This window comes from Cetorhinus maximus, chromosome 14, assembly GCF_964194155.1.
Source record: "Cetorhinus maximus chromosome 14, sCetMax3.hap1.1, whole genome shotgun sequence".
Classification (NCBI taxonomy): Eukaryota; Metazoa; Chordata; class Chondrichthyes; order Lamniformes; family Cetorhinidae; genus Cetorhinus; species Cetorhinus maximus.
In genome coordinates this window covers 106640614-106660248 of record NC_135892.1, presented here as the reverse complement: position 1 = coordinate 106660248, position 19635 = coordinate 106640614, and the positions used below count along the sequence as shown (strand labels likewise).

The following is a 19635-nucleotide window of genomic DNA, read 5'->3' as shown; positions in this document are numbered from 1 at the left end:
GCTGCTGCCCAGTCTAATCACGATATCTATATAATGGATTCTCTTCCTTTTGTGGAGTAGCAAACATGGACAGGTATTCCTATTAATATCAATCCAGCATATGATTTTCTCCCAACATTTCAACAAACAGGAATGTCACAGGCTGGGTGAGTGCAAAAACAGACCACAGCCGCTTCTTTAAAACAATTAGTTCTTACATAATCCCTGTTACAGGTTACAGTATTACAGAGGAAGCCCCTGTTATTGGTTACAGTATTACAGAGGGTGCCCTGGTTACAAGTTACAATGTTACAGAGGATTTCCCTGTTACAGGTTACAGTATTGCAGAAGGTGCCTCTGTTACAGGTTACAGTATTAGAGGTTGCCTTTTTTTTTAATTATTCATTCACAGGATGTGGGCTTCACTGGCTGGGCCAGCATTTATTGCCCATCCCTAGTTGCCCTTGAGAAAGTGGTGGTGAGCTGCCTTCTTGAACCACTGCAGTCCATGTGGTGTAGGTATACCCACAGTGCTGTTAGGGAGGGAGTTCACCGATTTTGACCCAGCAACAATGAAGGAACAGTGATATATTTCCAAGTCAGGATGGTGAGTGACTTGGAGGGAAGCTTCCAGGTGGTGGTGTTCCCATCTATCTGCTGCCCTTGTCCTTCTAGATGGTGTTGATAGTGGGTTTGGAAGGTGCTGTCGAAGAAGCCTTGGTGAATTCCTACCCCTGTTACAGGTTACAGTATTACAGAGGGTTTTCCTGTTACAGGTTACAGTATTGCAGAGAGAGCACCTGTTACATGTTACAGTATTACAGAAGGTACCCCTGTTATAGGTCACAGTGTTATGGAGGTACCCTTGTTACAGGTTACAGTATTACATAAGATGCCCCATTACAGGTCACAGCATTACAGAAGGTGCAAGGTCACAGTATTACAGAGGGAGGCCCTGTTACAGGTTACCAAAGTCATGGTTCTGAACACTGTTTGGTTGTTCAATCTGGTTCAGAGTCCAAGGAGATGGTGTGGTTGCCCAGTACCCTTTCTGGTTGTAGAAAGTGAGGACAGGGTCTGGTCGCGGAGAGTGGGGGACAGGGTCTAGTTGAGCAGAGAAGGGGGACAGGGTCTAGCTGCGGAGAGAAGGGGGACAGGGTCTAGCTGCGGAGAGAAGGGGGACAGGGTCTAGCTGCGGAGAGAAGGGGGACAGGGTCTAGCTGCGGAGAGAAGGGGGACAAGGTCTAGCTGCGGAGAGAAGGGGGACAGGGTCTAGATGCGGAGAGAAGGGGGACAGGGTCTAGCTGCGGAGAGAAGGGGGACAGGGTCTAGCTGCGGAGAGAAGGGGGACAGGGTCTAGCTGCGGAGAGAAGGGGGACAGGGTCTAGCTGCGGAGAGAAGGGGGACAGGGTCTAGCTGCGGAGAGAAGGGGGACAGGGTCTAGCTGCGGAGAGAAGGGGGACAGGGTCTAGCTGCGGAGAGAAGGGGGACAGGGTCTAGCTGCGGAGAGAAGGGGGACAGGGTCTAGTTGCAGATAGTGGAGGACAGGGTCTGGCCAAGGAGAGTGGGGGACAGGGTCTGGTCGCAGGCAGGGGGAGACAGGGTCTGGTCATGGAGAGAAGGGGGCAGGGTCTGGTTGCAGAAAAGGGGGACAGGGTCTGGTTCTCCACAGTGAAAGACAGGGTCTGTTCATGGAGTACAGGGAGACAGAGTGTAGCTGTGGAGGGTGGGAGCCAGAGTCTTGCCATGGAGGACAGGGTCTGGTTGCAGAAAACGGAGGGCAGGGTCTAGTTCTGGAGAGGGGAGGACAGGGTCTTGTCGCAGGGAGAGTCGGGGACAGGGTCCGGTCAAGGGGAGGGTGGGGGACAGGGTCCGGTCAAGGGGAGGGTGGGGGACAGGGTCCGGTCAAGGGGAGGGTGGGGGACAGGGTCCGGTCAAGGGGAGGGTGGGGGACAGGGTCCGGTCAAGGGGAGGGTGGGGGACAGGGTCCGGTCAAGGGGAGGGTGGGGGACAGGGTCCAGGGAGAGGGGGGGACAGGGTCTGGGAAGAGGGGGGGACAGGGTCCGGGGCGGGGAGAGTGGGGGACAGGGTCCAGTCAAGGGGAGAGTGGGGGACAGGGTCCGGTCAAGGGGAGAGTGGGGGACAGGGTCCGGGGAGAGAGGTGGGGGGGGGGGGGAGAGAGAGACAGGGTCCGGGGAGAGGGGGGGACAGGGTCCGGGGAGAGAGAGAGGGGGGGGGGGGGGGCGGGGACAGGGTCCGGGGAGAGGGGGGGGGGACAGGGTCCGGTCAAGGGGAGAGTGGGGGACAGGGTCCGGGGAGAGAGAGGGGGGGGGGACAGGGTCCGGGGAGAGAGAGAGAGGTTGGGGGGGGGGGGGGGGAGAGACAGGGTCCGGGGGGGGGGGGGGGGGGGGGGAGAGACAGGGTCCGGGGGGGGGGGGGGGGGGGGGCGGGAGAGACAGGGTCCGGGGGGGGGGGGGGGGGAGAGACAGGGTCCGGGGGGGGGGGGGGGGGGGGGGAGAGACAGGGTCCGGGGGGGGGGGAGAGACAGGGTCCGGGGGGGGGGGAGAGACAGGGTCCGGGGCGGGGAGGGGGCACGATGCACGTGACCGAGTGCACGCGCGCTGGCGGTTGGTGCGGGAGTTCAGGCGCCTTCCCTCCCTCCCGGGAGAAGCCGATCACGGGGAGTGGGCTTGCGGTTGCAGCGCGGCCACGGGGCTTCGCTGCCGTTTCTCACCATCGCAGCGCCCGTGTTGTTACTTAGAACCGGTAGAAATAGTGCCCGTACATTTTGTGATAACCGAGGCCGTTCCCTTAGCGTCTTCGTTGCTCTCCGTCTCCCATGGCAGCGGCGCCAGGCGACGGAACACCCCGAGGATCAAAAAGGGCAGCGACTAGCGGAGGCTGACAAACTCAAAACCATGGTGGCTGAGAATGGCAGAGAAAGCTGCAGCACAGAAAGAGGCCACTCTATCTGCCTATCCCGCCTGTGTTGATGAAAGTTGGATTGGGTAGTCGCACAGAACTTCGTGCATTTTCCAGCCAAGAAGCAAAATTGGAATCTTCTTAACAAATTGTTATGTTTGTGACAATCACGTCCACGTGCTGGTCGCTAATAAATCAGGCGGTCAGACAGCAATGTCCTCTCCCAAGCCAACCTGCCCAGCATCGCGGTGCTAACCAGCTCTGCTTGGGCGGTACACGTCACTCGTGTGCCTGACACCAGAATCCCGAAGCAACTGCTCTACCCGGAACTAGGTGCAGGAGACTGCCTGGGGACTGTGGAAACGCTTTGGGGTGTCCCCAAAGCATCCCCGAAGAGGTCAAACATACCCGCCGACTCCTGGGAATCCCTGGCCTGTGACCAACCAAAATGGAGAAGGTTCATTCGGGAAGGCACCGAACACATGGGGAGAGTTCGTGGGGAATGCGCAGAGGTGACGTCACAAACCTACAAACAAGCCATTTTAGTAACTGTAGCTTTAAGGAATGTAGTGACTGTAGCTTTAAGACTTATTGTACTGTGTAGTTTCACGTGACAGTGTGAACTAATCAGCCCAAAACGCAGAGAACCTTAGGGCTAGAGTCTGTGTCTAGTTATGTTTCTTGATGGAAGCATGAAACTGCTGCTGAAGCCCTGTAAATAAAATTCACTTTCTTCTGAGAAACCAGTGTGCAAAATCAAGTCTATAACAACTGGCGATGAGGATAAATTGGTTCCAGCACTGTCCCTCGCCAATTGAATGTGAGTATCTTGTTTTAAACAGAGGAAAGGGAAAATATACTCCCCAGGTATGCCACTTTTTGGCAGGATCAATCCCTTCGACTCATCCACAGAGGATTGAGTCAACGTTTAGAACGCATCAGTTTCTTTTTCCAAGCAAACGAAATAATGGTGGAGGAAAAATGGAAAGCCTAGGCGTCTGTAGGACTAAAACTTATAATTTAACCCATAGTTTGACGGCCCCGAAGACCTTCAGCGAATTGGTAGACCTCATAAAGGGCCATTTTCCACCCAAACCCCCCGTAATTATGCAGCGGTTCAAATTTAATTCGCGAATAAGAGCCATGGGGGAGACCATAGCAACATACGTAGCAAAGTTGAAAGAGCTAACTGAACATTGTGACTTCGGAGAAACTCTAAACAATGTGTTACGGGATCGTTTGGTCTGCGGTGTGCACGATGATGTCATTCAATGACGGTTATTAGCTGAAGTAAATATTGATTTTAAAAGAACATTGGAAATAGCGCTTGCGAGGGAAAGCACCAAGCAGGATTTGCAGGCCTTACAGGGTGTACAAAACGGCATAGTTTTCCAGTTGGGGTGGGAACAGACCACTGGACGTGGTGTGAAAATCAGGGAGTCAGTTGCAAAGTGGGAGACTGTCCCTGCTACCTGAAAATTTAAAAAATATACAGGAGACAGCTCAGCAGCAAATATAAAAATGAATTGTTACCGACGTGAAAGTAACCATATCCCTGAAACTTGCTGTTTTAAAGAGGTGGAGTGCCATTATTGTCATAAAAGAGGGCACATACTGAAGCAATGTAAAGCAGACTCCCAGGCAGCAAACTAAACTGATCAAAGTACATAATGTGGAAGAACCAGAAACCACTAATTCTGATCTTTATTCTCTATTTAATGTGAATATAGGAAAACAGAGACAATCACTCTTACTCTGCAGGTCAATGAAAAACCTTTGATTATGGAAGTGGAGACTGGTGCATCAACCCCTATAGTGGGGGAGCACACCTTCAAATATTTAAACAAGGGTACTCAACAATTGAATATGGAGCAGACTTCAGCCAAATTGAAAACGTATCCTGGTGAAGCCATACAAGTGAAAGGTATTACCACTGTACCTGTTTATTACAAACACCAGACAGCTCAGCTCCCTGTGATTATAGTGGAAGGTGATGGACCAAGCCTTGTAGGCCGTAATTAGTTGAAATAAATTAAACTAAATTGGTCTGAAATTTTCCAGCTGAGAGCTGGAGGACTTCCAGAGCTGCTAAAGAAATATAACAAGGTCTTTCGAGAAATCAAGGACCTGCAGACTAAGATCTATGTTGACTCCGAAGCAATTCCTTTTTTTTAAAGCCGGGCCTGTGCCCTATGCCCTGAGAGAGAAAGTTGACACCAAATTAAACCATTTAAAGAAGCTGGATACTATTCAGCCAGTTCAATTTTCAAAATGGGCAGCACCCATAGTCCCTATCTTGAAACCAAACCAGACCATCCATATTTGTGGGGGATTACAAGTTAACAGTAAACAAGGCTGCCAAGTTGAACAAGCACCCTATCCCCAGGATCAAGGATCTGTATCGTTTACTTGGGCCACTGGGTGGTTGCCCAAGGGTTACATCTGGTAGAAGAAAAAGTCAAAGCTATTAAGGAGGCACCCTTACCTACAAATGTCTCAGAGCTCAAGACATTCTTGAGTATGGTAAATTACTGTGGTCGATTTCTACCCAACTTATCAATGGTCCTAGCCCCTTTACACAATATTAAAGAAAAACCAACGTTGGTCTTGGAAGTCACCTAAAGAAGAAGTCTTCACGAATGTTAAACAGCTCTTGCACTCTTCGAACTTGTTAGTACACTACGGCCCATCAAAAGAATTGGTACTAACTTGCAACACATCCCTCTATGGCATGAGAGCAGTACTATCTCACAAGATGGACGACAGTTCAGAAAGGCCAATAGGCTATGTATCCAGAACCCTCCCTACAGCCAAGAGGGCTATTCACAAATCAAGAAAGAAGGATTTTCGATTATTTTTGGAGTTAAAAAAATCCCATCAATATGCACATGGGTGACACTTTACCATAATACTTCATCACAAACTGCTCTTGGGTCTGTTTAGCAAAGAAAAAGCTATCCCTCCCATAGCTTCCTCAAGAATTCAAAGATGGGCTTTGATTTTATTACCATATGTATATAATTTTATGCACAGACCATGGATGCATATAGCCAATGCAGATGCCCTAAGTCGCCTTCCTTTGCAGGAGAGCATTGAACATGCTCCAACTCCCCTCGAGATTGTATTAGCGATGAATCTCCTGGATTCTTCGCCAGTTTGCGCAAGACAAATATAAAACTGGACTAACCATGATCCAGTCTTGTCTAGAGTACAAGACCAAGTATTGAAAGGATGGTCCCAGGAACCAGTCCCCGAAGAATTGAAGCCATTCTTCATTCAAAGGAATGGATTGGGTAGTCAGGATGGTATCTTATTATGGGGTGCACATGTCATCATTCCTTCACAAGGGAACTGCTCTTAACTGAGTTGCATAGTGCACATCCTGGAATTTCCAAAATGAAAAAGCTTGCAAGGAGCTATATCTGGTGGCTAGGTATAGACAGTGATATAGAAAAAATGGCACAGAGCCAGCAACTACAGAAGTTGCCTGTTGCAGCCCCACTGCACCTGTGAGAATGGCCTGGTCCATCCTGGGTGAGACTGCATTTAGATTATGTTTTTGCTATTTCTAGGCACCATGTTTCTAATAATAATTGATGCACGTTCCAAATGATTAGACGTGTATGAAGTTAGATCGCCAATGTCAGATGTGACTAAAGAAAGGTGATACCAAAATTTTTCTATACATGGATTGCCAGGAGTCATTGTCTCAGATAATGTTACTGCATTTACTAGTGCTGAATTTCAAAGGTTTGTGAGTCTAAATGGTATCAAACACATAAAGGCAGCACCCGACCATCTGTCGTCTAATGGATTGGCCGAGAGGGCAGTACAAACTTTTAAAGTTGGGATGAAAACTTCTCGGGACAATCAATGGAGACTAAACTTTCACGTTTCCTATTTCACTATAGAATGACCCCCCACACGACTACAGGTTCAACACCTTCAGAATTACTTATGAAGTGCTGCCTTTGTACAAGATAAAGCCTGGTACTTCCCAATTTAGCAGGGAAGGTAGAGAACAGTTAAAGGAATCAAAAAGTGACTCATGATTTGCATAGTCGAGAGCGAGAATTTACTGTCGGTGAAACAGTATTTGTACAAAACTTCGATGGTGGATCGAGTTGGTTACCTGGTGTAATAGTTTCTGTGACAAGACTGTTGTCATAACACGTAGAAGTGGAGGACCAGATCACCTGAAAACATGTGGATCATTTGAGAAGAAGGGAGATACCCAAACAAACTGATGTTCCACCTGTAACCATTGTAGAACCTGTGGTCCCCGTTGTGATTGATCACCCAAGGGTAGACATACCAGATGTCTCTATCGGAACGGATAACACTGAACTGCCTGTGCCTAAGGAGGTATCTTATATTGTTGCAGTTCCAGAAAATGAAGATTCAGTAAAAGATTCTAAAGTCGTTGAGTTACGATGTTCCGCCCGGATCAGGAAACCACCTGAGAGACTGAACTTATAATTTCATAACGCATGTATATATTTGTAATGTCATGAATGTAGTTGTTTTTGTAAATACAAATTGTAAAAAAAATTTAAAGGGGGAAGAATGTAGTAACTATAGCTTTAAGAAATATAGTGACTGTAACTTTAAGACTTACTGTACTGTGTAGTATCACACAACAGTGTGAATTAATCAGCCCGAAGTGCAGGGAACCTTAGAGGTGGAGTTTGTGTCTAGTTGTGCTTCTTGATGGAAGCATGTAACTGCTGCTGAAGCCCTGTAAATAAAGTTCACTGTTTCTTATGAGAAACCTGTCTGGAAAATCAAGTCTATAACAGCCACCTACCCAACCCTTCAAGCACCACTTACCCCACATGTGGCAGAATCTGCAAATGGCACATTGGACTTATTAGCCATCTCAGAACTCGTCAAACCGGAATGGAAGCAAGTCATCCTCGATCCTCAAGGGACTGCCTATGAAGAAGAAGGAAGTACTTTTGGAATAATCAAACCAAACATAGTTAAAGAGCCAAAACAAATCTTGAGCTATTTCAATGTCAATGAGATGGAGGGAATTAGAGAGATGAGCTTCTATAGTTCAATGAACCTTACTGGTTCTTGACTCTGTATTTCCTAAATCACTGATTAGATTGAACCCTAGTTTTCATTTGTATTTAAGCTTTTTTTTATTTTGTGGCCTCCTTGGAATTGATTTTTAAGTGGAACCAATCCCTCAAAACGCCCCAAAATAGCAGATGCTGGACGTGCTCAGTGGACCAGACAGCAACAAGTAGATAAACATTGGTAAGGATGAAAAGGATTGGTTGACTTTCAAGTATAAACCCTGCCCTCCAGAACTGAGAGATAGAAAACACCTAAACGGTAAAACCTTCCATTGGTTCATGCAGCAGAACCCAAGCCAAAGTTGTTTTTCTCTGGGTGTTGACAATCCAAGACATTTGTACCCGAATGCCATTGGGAAGGACCGGCCTCCATTATACACAATGCCAGTGTAGTTAGATGATGCCTACACTTTTGGAGTGATTTAGATAGCAATGGAAAGCTGAAATTATGTTAACTAGTAACAAGGGTCACCAATAATTTATACCTCATAGCATATTTTTATATAAATACATTTTAAGACAGAAATGAAACAACTATTTCAAGTCTTTTTTCCTGTTTCCCCAGTAACTGACTAAATTGGTGTTTTTGGTCTATTACTGGTGAACATTTATCATTAGCTGTGTTAAACCCAAATTAGACCACATGTTATTCCATTAAAACTCCCAGAACAAATGTAACAAACAAATCTCAAAGTACCATTTTCTGTTTGGAAATAATTGCAAGAAAGAACTTCCTCTGCCTTTCCAGAAAGCCTGAAACCACGTCACGGTAAATTATTTACTTTTGAAGTTGTAATGTAGGACAATGTGACAACCAATTTGCACACAGAAAGGTCCCATACACAATGAGAGGAATGGCAAATTGAAATCTTTTTATTGGTTGAGAGATGTGTTTTTGCCAGGGTACTGGAAGAACTTCCTTGCTCTTGTCAGTATAGTTCCATGGGATCTTTTACATGCACTTGAGATGGCCTGAGATCTTAGTTTAATGTCCAGTGTGACTGATGACAACTCCAGCACTGAGTGTCAAGCAAGATTATGCACTCAAATGCTGAATGAGGTTTATACACATGAATTTCTGCCCTCATACGAACACACGAATCAGGAGCAGGAGTAGGCCATTTGACCCCTTAAACCTGCTCTGCCATCCAATAAGACCATGGCTGATCTGATGTAGCCTCAGTGCCACTACCCTGTCTATCCCCAATAACCTTTGACTCCCTTGTTAGTTCAGAATCTATCTCTGCCTTAAAAATATTCTTTATCTTTTATTTCTAATTATTACATTTAATTTTTATATAAACATATTATTTAATATATTTAATTATATAAATTTTCTATTCAGAAGCAAGAATTCTTCCACTGAGTCAACACTGACGCTAATTGGCCAGAACAAAATGATCAAAAGTGCAATCTTTATCTAATAAATATAGGCTTGCATTTTTCCTAGTGAAGTGAATTTAATTTCCTTAAATGGGAAAATATGTATTTGGAAACAATATCTTCTATCAGATGCTGTGCCTGTTAATCAATTTGCGTGCGTAAGGGAGTGAGTGAGTATTACATGATGCAAAACAAAGCAAACCTACTTTAGTTTCTGGAGTAGGAGTGTACAGCATGCCAAATAAAAGGAACACTTTGAGATTGCCATGAATGTCTTCAAGCTGCCAAGAGCACAATTAGTCACCAACTCATTTTTCATTCTATGTGATTTAAAAAACACTGCAACTTTTCTGAGAATTTCTTGTAGATCCGATGCCAGGTTTTTGGGGGTCATTAATATTCCAAGTACTGTCAGTATGAAAGAATTCCTTTGACACCTGCATAAAATATTTATGATCTCAGGATTAGGACATACCAGATTTCAACCTTTATTATTGCTGAAAAAAGAGACATGCTGTTGAAGCTTTTTGTCTTGCACTCATCAGGACAGATGCAAGAATGTCAAATATCAAAGGGAACAACAAATTATACTGCATGAGAAAAGGGGTGCTGATTGGTTGGCAAGCACACTCCGATTGGTTGAAACATCACCATGGTGAATGCACCAAGGAGCTATTGTACCTCATACTTTTGTTTATTCAAAAAAGGTGCAATCTCTGGACGTATTTCTAGTTTCTAGCAAGCGTTGAGCCACATTACAAGGCCAATTGATAGTCTTAAATTGGCTGTTAGTGTAATTCATAGCACATTTGGAGTTGTTCAGCAAGTGCTGCCCAATCACAGAAACACATGTGACATTATGTTCTGAGTTTTGCAGTTTTCAGTCTTTCAAAATTATCAAACAGGCAGAAACGTCAACAAAATATATGTTAAACAGGATAAAATATAACAGAAAATTGCAAATACTGAATACATGCCAGAACTTTAAATAGACCCAGAAGCCTAACTATACAGTCTATATCAATGCTGTGACTAAAAGAGCAGGGCAGAAACTGAGTACTCTGCAGAATGTCTCACCTCCTGACACCTCAATGCCTCTGCAGAGACGAATCAGGGTAGTGATGGAATACTCACCACTCACTAGACAGGTATAAACTTAACAAAGCTTGACATCATTCAGAACAGAGAAGTTGTGAGACTGGCACCTTGCCTGCCACTGAGACTAACTGCCAGGCAACTCATAAAGGAGTAAAAAAAAAGTATTTAAGGCTATGAAATAAAATTGGTTAGAATTACAATGGATTTAACATTAAAAGGCATGCCTCGATTGTAAAAATGGCATCAAAATGACAACGAAAAATATTGAATTGAATGTGGCAAGAGAAGTGAAGAATAATAACAGAAAAAAATTAAGAGAAAAGGAATAGAGTGGGGCCACTATAAGTGGGAATGGGTGAATGCACAAATACTTATGACATACGGGCTGCAGAAGTATTAAATAAGCTCAGTCTAGAAAGGGAACTAGAGGGTATTGCAGAGGCAAGTAACTCTTGTTCACACTACTACCAGCATGGTCCCTGAATAGCTATGCAACCTTAAAACAAATAACTCTCAGGAGCCAATTGAGAATTCTTGTGGGAACAAGGTAGGAAAATCTCAGGGACTTTGACACAATTCCTCCAAAAATCAGGAACTGGAGAAGAATATTTTTTTCATGTGAAGTAGGTATCACTGACAAGGTCAGCATTTGTTGCCAATCCATAATTGTTTGCCCTTGAATTGAGTGGCTTGCTAGGCCATTTCAGAGGGTAATTAAGAGTCAACCACATTGCTGTGGGTCTGGAATCACATGTAGGAAGGATTTTTTTTTCCTTTCCTAAAGGATATTAGTGAACCAGATGGATTTTTACAGCAATCAATGATAGTTTCATGGTGACTAGCTTTATATTCCAGATTTATTAACTGAATTCAAAATCCATCAGCTGCCATGGTGGGATTTGAACCCACATCCCCAGAACAAAGAACAAAGAACAAAGAAAAGTACAGCACAGGAACAGGCCCTTCGGCCCTCCAAGCCTGCGCCGATCATATTGCCCGTCAACTAAAACAATTTGCACTTCTGGGGTCCGTATCCCTCTATTCCCATCCTGTTCATGTATTTGTCAAGCTGCCTCTTAAACACCACTATCGTACCTGCTTCCACCACCTCCTCTGGCAGCGAATTCCAGACACTCACTACCCTCTGCGTAAAAAACTTGCCCCGCACATCTCCTCTATGGTTTTCTCCTCTCACCTTAAATCTATGTCCCCTAGTAATTGACTCTTCCACCCTGGGAAAAAGCTTCTGACTATCTACTCTGTCCATGCCACTCATAATTTTGTAAACTTCTATCAAGTCGCCCCTCAATCTCCGTCGCTCTAGTGAGAACAATCCGAGTTTCTCCAACCTCTCCTCATAGCTAATAACCTCCAGACCAGGCAGCATCCTGGTAAACCTCCTCTGCACCCTCTCCAACGTCTCCATATCCTTCTGGTAATGTGGTGACCAGAATTGCACGCAATATTCCAAGTGTGGCCTAACCAAGGTTCTATACAGCTGCAGCATGACTTCCCAGCTTTTATACTCAATACCCCTGCCAATGAAGGCAAGCATGCCATATGCCTTCCTGACTACCTTATCCACCTGCGTTGCCACTTTCAGTGGCCTGTGGACCTGTACACCCAGATCCCTCTGCCCGTCGATGCACTTAAGGGTTCTGCCATTTACTGTATAATTCCTGCCTGTATTAGACCTTCCAAAATGCATTACCTTGCATTTGTCCGGATTAAACTCCATCTGCCATTTCTCCGCCCAAGTCTCCAACCGATCTATATCCCGCTGTACCCTTTGACAATCCTCTTCACTATCTGCAACTCCTCCAACCTTAGTGTCGTCTGCAAACTTACTAATTAGCCCAGTTACATTTTCCTCCAAATCATTTATGTATACTACAAACAGCAAAGGTCCCAGCACTGATCCCTGCAGAACTCCACTAGTCACAGCTCTCCATTCAGAAAAGCACCCTTCCACTGCTACCCTCTGTCTTCTATGACCAAACCAATTCTGTATCCATCCTGCCAGTTCACCTCTGATCCCGTGTGACTTTACCTTCTGTACCAGTCTGCCATGAGGGACCTTGTCAAAGGCCTTACTGAAATCCATGTAAATAACATCCACTGCCCTTCCATCGTCGATCATCTTTGTCACTTCCTCGAAAAACTCGATCAAGTTAGTGAGACGCGACCTCCCCTTCACAAAACCATGCTGCCTCTCACTAATACGCCCATTTGCTTCCAAATAGTAGTAAATCCTGTCACGAAGAATCTTCTCCAATAATTTCCCTACCGCTGACGTAAGGCTCACCGGCCTGTAATTTCCTGGATTATCCCTGCTACCCTTCTTAAACAATGGAACAACATTGGCCATTCTCCAGTCCTCTGGGACCTCACCCATAGCCAGTGAGGATACAAAGATTTCTGTCAAGGCCCCAGCAATCTCCTCCCTTGCCTCCCTCAGTACTCTGGGGTAGATCCCATCTGGCCCTGGGGACTTATCCACCTTAATATTCTTCAAGACGCCTAACACCTCTTTTTTGATCCCAACATGATCCAGACTATCTACACACTCTTTCCTAGACAAATCGACCGCTAAGTCCTTCTTTTTGGTGAATACTGATAAGTATTCATTTAGTATCTCTCCCATTTCTTTTGGCTCCACACACAGATTCCCACCTCTGTCCCTGAGTGGGCCTACCCTTTTCCTGGCTACCCTCTTGCTTTTTACATATGTATAAAATGCCTTGGGATTTTCCTTAATCCTGGTTGCCAGTGACTTTTCGTGACCCCTTTTAGCCCTCCTGACTCCTTGCTTAAGTTTCTTCCTACTTTCTTTGTATTCTCCACGGGCTTCATCTGTTCCCAGCCTTCTAGCCCTTACGAATGCTTCCCTTTTCTTTTTGACTAATCTCACAATATCCTTCGTTATCCAAGGTTCCTGAAACTTGCCATGCTTATCCTTCATCCTAGCAGGAACATGCCGGTCCTGAATTCTTATCAACTGACGTTTGAAAGCCCCCCCCACATGTCAGTTGTTGATTTGCCCTCAAACATTCGCCTCCAGTCTAGATTCCTCAGTTCCTGCCTAATATTGTTATAATTAGCCTTCCCCCAATTAAGCACCTTAACCCGAGGACTCCTGTTATCCTTATCCACCAGTACCTTGAAACTTACTGAATTATGGTCACTTTTCCCGAAATGCTCTCCTACTGAAACTTCGACCACCTGGCCCGGTTCATTCCCTAATACCAGGTCCAGTATTGCCCCTTCCCTAATTGGACTATCGACATATTGTCTCAGGAAGCCCTCCTGGATGCACCTTACAAATTCTGCACCATCCAAACCCCTAGCACTAAGTGATTCCCAGTCACTATAGGGAAAGTTAAAATCACCCACCACAACAACCCTATTGCTTTTACATTTTTCCAAAACCTGCCTACATAACTGTTCCTCAATCTCCCGCCGGCAATTGGGAGGCCTATAGTAAACCCCCAACATTGTGACTGCACCCTTCCTATTCCGGAGCTCTACCCATATTGCCTCGCTGCATGAGCCCACCAAAGTGTCCTCCTGTCGTACAGCTGTGATATTCCCCTTAACCAGCAGTGCAACTCCCCCACCTCTTCTATATCCCTCTCTATCCTGCCTGAAACATCTAAATCCTGGAACGTTTATCTGCCAATCCTGTCCATCCTTCAACCAAGTCTCTGTAATAGCGATAACATCATAGTCCCAAGTACTAATCCAAGCTCTAAGCTCATCTGCCTTGCCTGTTATACTTCTCGCATTGAAACAAATGCATTTCAGACCCCCAGTCCCACTGTGTTCAGTAATTTCTTCCTGCCTGCCCTTCCTCTTAGTCCTACTAGCCATATTCACTGGTTCCCAGTTATTTATTTCACCTGCTGACCTATTGCTCTGGTTCCCACCCCCCTGCCATACTAGTTTAAACCCTCCCGAGTGACACTAGCAAATATTAGTTTAGGTCTCCAGATTGCTAGTCTAGTGATATTACCACTACCCATCTCCCATGATACTCCTGTTTTAACAAAAAGTAGCAGAAGTGACCCAGAAAATTCCAAACTAGTGGGTTTGAATCCATTTATTGAAACTCTTACCAAAGATAAGGTCATGCAGGCTCTGGATGGAAATAAAATAATAAAAGATAGGTAATATGGTTGAAGAAGATGGAATTACTAGCACCTTCTCCTAGTGACTAAGGATGGGCAATAAATGTTGTTCTTGAAGGCATCACCTTTACCTCACAAACCAATGAAGACCAGTAATGTGTGCTCTGCCAAAGGGTACACACTCAAAATCGTGACCTGCAATTTTCTTTATAGGTTCTAACAGGTCTGCTGTGTATTTTTTTTGTTTTTACTATATGTGTGAGGAACTGTGAGACCTAGAAACACCATGGGGTAGATTTTGATTTTGTGTAATAATGTAAAACAGGTGACAGCGATTAACTACAATGAAAATAAAAATGAAGTGAGCTGTAGAACAGGATACTGACTCACTATCACCTGTTTTACAACATTGCACGAAGTCAAGTTCTATCCCTAAGACTTTGTGTCTGGAAATCTTATCGTAACTCTGCAAAATTTCATATTAAACATATTTCCACCCACCAAAAAACAATAATATAATATTGCTTAGTTAATAAGTTGCTAATTATAGGAAATGGGTAATTCAAATGTTGTCATAGTACCTTATATGTTTCTATAATTTCTTAGTATGATTCAGAAAATAATATTACAGCATATGGATGATGCAAGAAAGGCTGAAGCATTTATTCAGAAAACAGATGTCAACAATTTTCAACACTTAATCAGGAATCCTTCCATCTTGAATAGAGTTTCAGAGGATGATGTCAAAAGGAACACGACACCTTAAAAACTGACAGAAAATATAAGTTCAGCTTAAAACAACATTAGGAACTGTGCCTTTCTCTGCTAAAGTATGTACAGGATAATCACCAGTAATTGTTTCTGACTGTATGTAGTAGAGTTTCCAAAGGGTAATTGGGACAAAAATGTATTGACTTTTCCAAAGAATATTAAAAGTATATCATTAGTTAAACATTGGGTATAAAAATGTGTTATTTATTGCCTTTTGGAATCAGTTGTATAAGCATCCAGTTAACGTTGGGCATCAATGGTAACAGTTAATGATAATTGCACACTTCAGCAGACAAAGGCATATTTCTGCACTTAAAGTTTCCAAATTTGAAATGGTGCAGTAAGATTAATTTTTTTAAAATGTCAACACTGAGTAATAGTTACTATGTCTCCAGATTTGGCAGACAATATATTTAATATCCTCATTACAATCTATTCAGACTGATGTTGGATTAAATACAGGATTCAATTATTACATTTGGCAACACAGTCTAAAAAATTACACATCTATAATGTAACATCCACATATGAAGGGATATGTGAATAGATTCAACAGTCTCCCATCTGTGTATCATTCAATGAATACATATAAACATGTACTTAAAGGATTTAAACAACACACTGTATACATGGCAACATCATTAGCAGTTCTGATTTTCCTAATGTAATCACAAATAGCACATCCTTACTTGATAATGACCTCCTGATGTGATTAACTTTTGACTAGCACACAAATTCCAACAGTTTTTTTTTCATCTGGTGCATCAGTAGTACTTCTTAGATTTAAATTAGGTCAATTTGAATACACATACAGGATGGTAAAGTAAGCAGTAGAGATGCCAAATTCTAAATCCTTACAACGGAGTTACTGACTGCCAGTTAAGATGTTTCTCCTGGGGCCAACATGTGACTGTTGTCCAGAAAAAAGGCAGTGAATCCCTTCTACAAGTATTCACAATCGAATAGAATGGATGAACAGTTGACACCTAGATTTTGCTGTGTTGAGATATTTGACTGTAAATCCGCTGTTACAGGGTTAGCAACTAGTGTGGTAACCAACTTCTTGACCAATGGTTGCATTTCCAAGCACTGTCTCTTTAATCCAGCTTCCACAGCTTTGCAAGTTTTGGTGAATTCTTCTGAAGCTTGTTAGCATGCATTTATGACTTGGAGTACTTTGCTTTGGGAAGGAGAATAATCAGCATTATCTGTCACCATTTACTACAAGTGTATCTCCTGTCAACTCCTTATGAGTGCATGAGTGTTCTGATGAAGAGTCATATGGACTCAAAACGTTAACTGTATTCCTCTCCGCAGATGCTGTCAGACCTGCTGAGTTTTTCCAGCTATTTTTGTTTTTGTTTCAGATTTCCAGCATCCGCAGTATTTTGCTTTTACCTTATGAGTGCATGGCAGCATCACACAAGGGCAAGCCTGAGATCTGGATGTTCTAGCTGAGAGTGCTCCAAGATGTGAATTTGCTTCGTAGGAAGAAAATAGAACTAGAAGCAATGACTGCGGGATTGAAAAGAGAGTAGGATATTTAACTTCTTCAATATGACATCATACAATACATGAGCAATACATCAGTTCTGCACTATTGATCGCAGCATTTGATCAAGTCACTGAGGCCTGTTGAACCAAAGTGATTATGGTTTCCATATCATCTGGTCTGTCTGCTCACAGAGGGTTCACCTTATGACAGTGCAGTGTTATCCAATAGAAATTGCAGAAGAGAAACAGGTGTGACTAAGCTAAAGACCATTCTAGCCACATGCACTGATTTTAGTAGAAGAAGCTTTTCAAACACTAACACAATACAAGTAAATGTACTTCACCACCGTACATTCACAAAACATCTAGCACTATGCAATAACAAAGAAGTAAAGCACTCACAAAGTACTGATCAAAAATCACTCATGCACACTGCTTTCCATCTTGATATTTTACCAACTAATGCACAGAAAGCTTAAAGTACAAGCAAAAGCAAAATACTGCGGATGCACCACCTTGCCACCCTATTCACCCTGCCACTTACCATCCAGCCACCTACCACCCTGCCCACTTACCTCACACACTCATTTACTAACACAATGAAAAGCTATTTGAATATTCCAAAGCTTTTCACTGTGTTAGTGAATGAAGACTTACCGTAAAAAGCTAAAAAAGGGGGCACGGCTTGGCTTCTCCTGATGATCCTGCCTGAAGAAGGACTGATTCCAAGAACAGGTTTGCTCTACATTTCTGAAGAGGCCTGTTTCAGGCGTTTGGGCAAGAATGCGGAGCTCCAGCGTTGTGTTAAAAGAAAGGAGCAGAGTGGCAATCCGACGGTGATGGTCACTTACTGGAAGATTTGGCCCATTATTTTAAAAATGACCAATAATGTTATGAATGCAAAATGTTTGATAAGATGATTATGTTTCGGGACTGTTTCATTAATTCAAAGTAAAATGGAATAGGGAAGAGGGTCATGTGATCTCTGAATTCTGCACAACATAAACATAAAGCCTAGGTGACTTGGTTACCACGAGGGCAGGGGAGCCCAGATTGAATTGCTGGGTAGATGCAAGATGTTCACACCTAGGAACAAAGGCAAGAGTACCTGTACTGATTATGCATAGAATTTCAGTCTTCAAGGTTTTGGACAGAAAGAGAGAGGGAAGTCTCAGAGACAAATAAAGGACTGCAGCTACTATAGTCAGCAGAGAGGTGAAGCTGTGAGTTTCCTGTGAGCTACCGAAGCAGGATGCAGGAGGGAACCCATTCTCTGGCAAAGGGGGGTGGGAGGGTTGTGGGGGGGGCGGGGGGTGAGAGTGGGGTGGGGGGGAAGAATCGCCAGAGTGGGCCTTAATGCTGGTATTTGATTTGAAAATTCTGCAGAAATTGAGAGAAGTGTCTTTTGACGGTCACGTGACATTACAACTCGACGACATGAAGAGAAGCGAACCCACTGGAAGCTGAGAGTGATGTTGGACTGGTTGTGAAAACCTATTCTGCGGACAATGGGACGTAAAGAATAACTGGCATAAGATTTTGGTTGTGTTAAAAATTAAAGGGAGATACCTTTTCTGCAATTTAAAGTATTAGTTGCTTATTAAGTAATGTTTAATCAATGCTTTTAGTTTGTTTGTTACAGTAAAACTCTTAAAACTTACAATCTTGTCATTCAATTCCTTTAAGTTGGCCACCGGGAATTCAAGTATCCTTTTAAAAATTATCCGTCTCTAAGGGTTTGTGATAATAAACATTTGGTAGAACAATTACCTGATTTAATAAAATAATTTCAATGTACAGGAGAGGTACAATAAAATTACAAAGTATTGTTTTGGTTATGTAAGCTCTGAATGCTGCCCATATATAGGAAGGCAATGGCATAGTGGTATTGTTGCTAGACTAGTAATCCAGAGTCCCAGGGTAATGCTCTGGGGACCCAGGGTTTGAATCCTGCCACGGCAGATGGTGGAATTTAAATTCAATAAAAATCTGGAATTAAAAGCCTAATGATAACCATTATCAATTGCCCTTTTAGGGGAAGGAAATCTGTTGTCCTTACGTGGTCTGACCTACATGTGACTCCAGACCCACAGCAATGTGGTTGACTCTTAAATGGCCTAGCAAGCCACTCAGTTGTATCAAACCGCTACAAAGTCACAAAAAAGAAATGAAACCAAACATAGCACGAGGCATTGACGTAGGCACCGAAAACGACAATGGCAATCTCAGCCCTGCCAACCCTGCAAAGTCTTCATTATTAAGATCTGGGGGCTAATGCCAAAATTGTCTCACAGACTAGTCAAGCAACAGCCTGACATAATTATCCTCACGGAATCATATCTTACAGATAGTGTCCCAGACTCTGCCATCACCATCCCTGGGTATGTCCTCTCCCACTGACAGGACAGGCCCAGCAGAGGTGGCGACACAGTGGTATACAATCAGGAGGCACTCCTCAACATCTACTCCAGACGCCATGAAGTCTCATGGCACCAGGTCAAACATAGGCAAGGAAACCTCCTGCTGATTACTAAGTACTGCCCTCCCTCAGCTGATGAATCAGCGCTCCTCCATGTTGAACACCACATGGAGGAAGCACTGAGGGTGGCAAGGGCGCAGAATGTATTCTGGGTGGGGGGCTTCAATGTCCATCACCAAGAGTGGCTTGGTACTACTACTGACCGATCTGGCCGAGTACTAAATGACATAGCTGCTAGACTGGGTCTGCAGCAGGTTGTGAGGGAGTCAACAAGATGGAAAAACATTCTGGACCTAAT

General features: G+C 43.9%; 1 protein-coding gene across 1 annotated transcript in view; it reads right to left on the bottom strand.

Annotated features, from left to right (window-relative positions):
• wdr27 (WD repeat domain 27) overlaps positions 1-2816 on the bottom strand; it is a 478059-nt gene extending 475243 nt beyond the window's left edge. The window contains exon 1 of the mRNA XM_078556372.1: positions 2765-2816. The gene's annotated coding sequence lies outside the window, so the exon portion shown is untranslated. The remainder of the gene's footprint in view (positions 1-2764) is intronic.
• Between the last annotated feature and the right edge of the window lie 16819 nt (positions 2817-19635).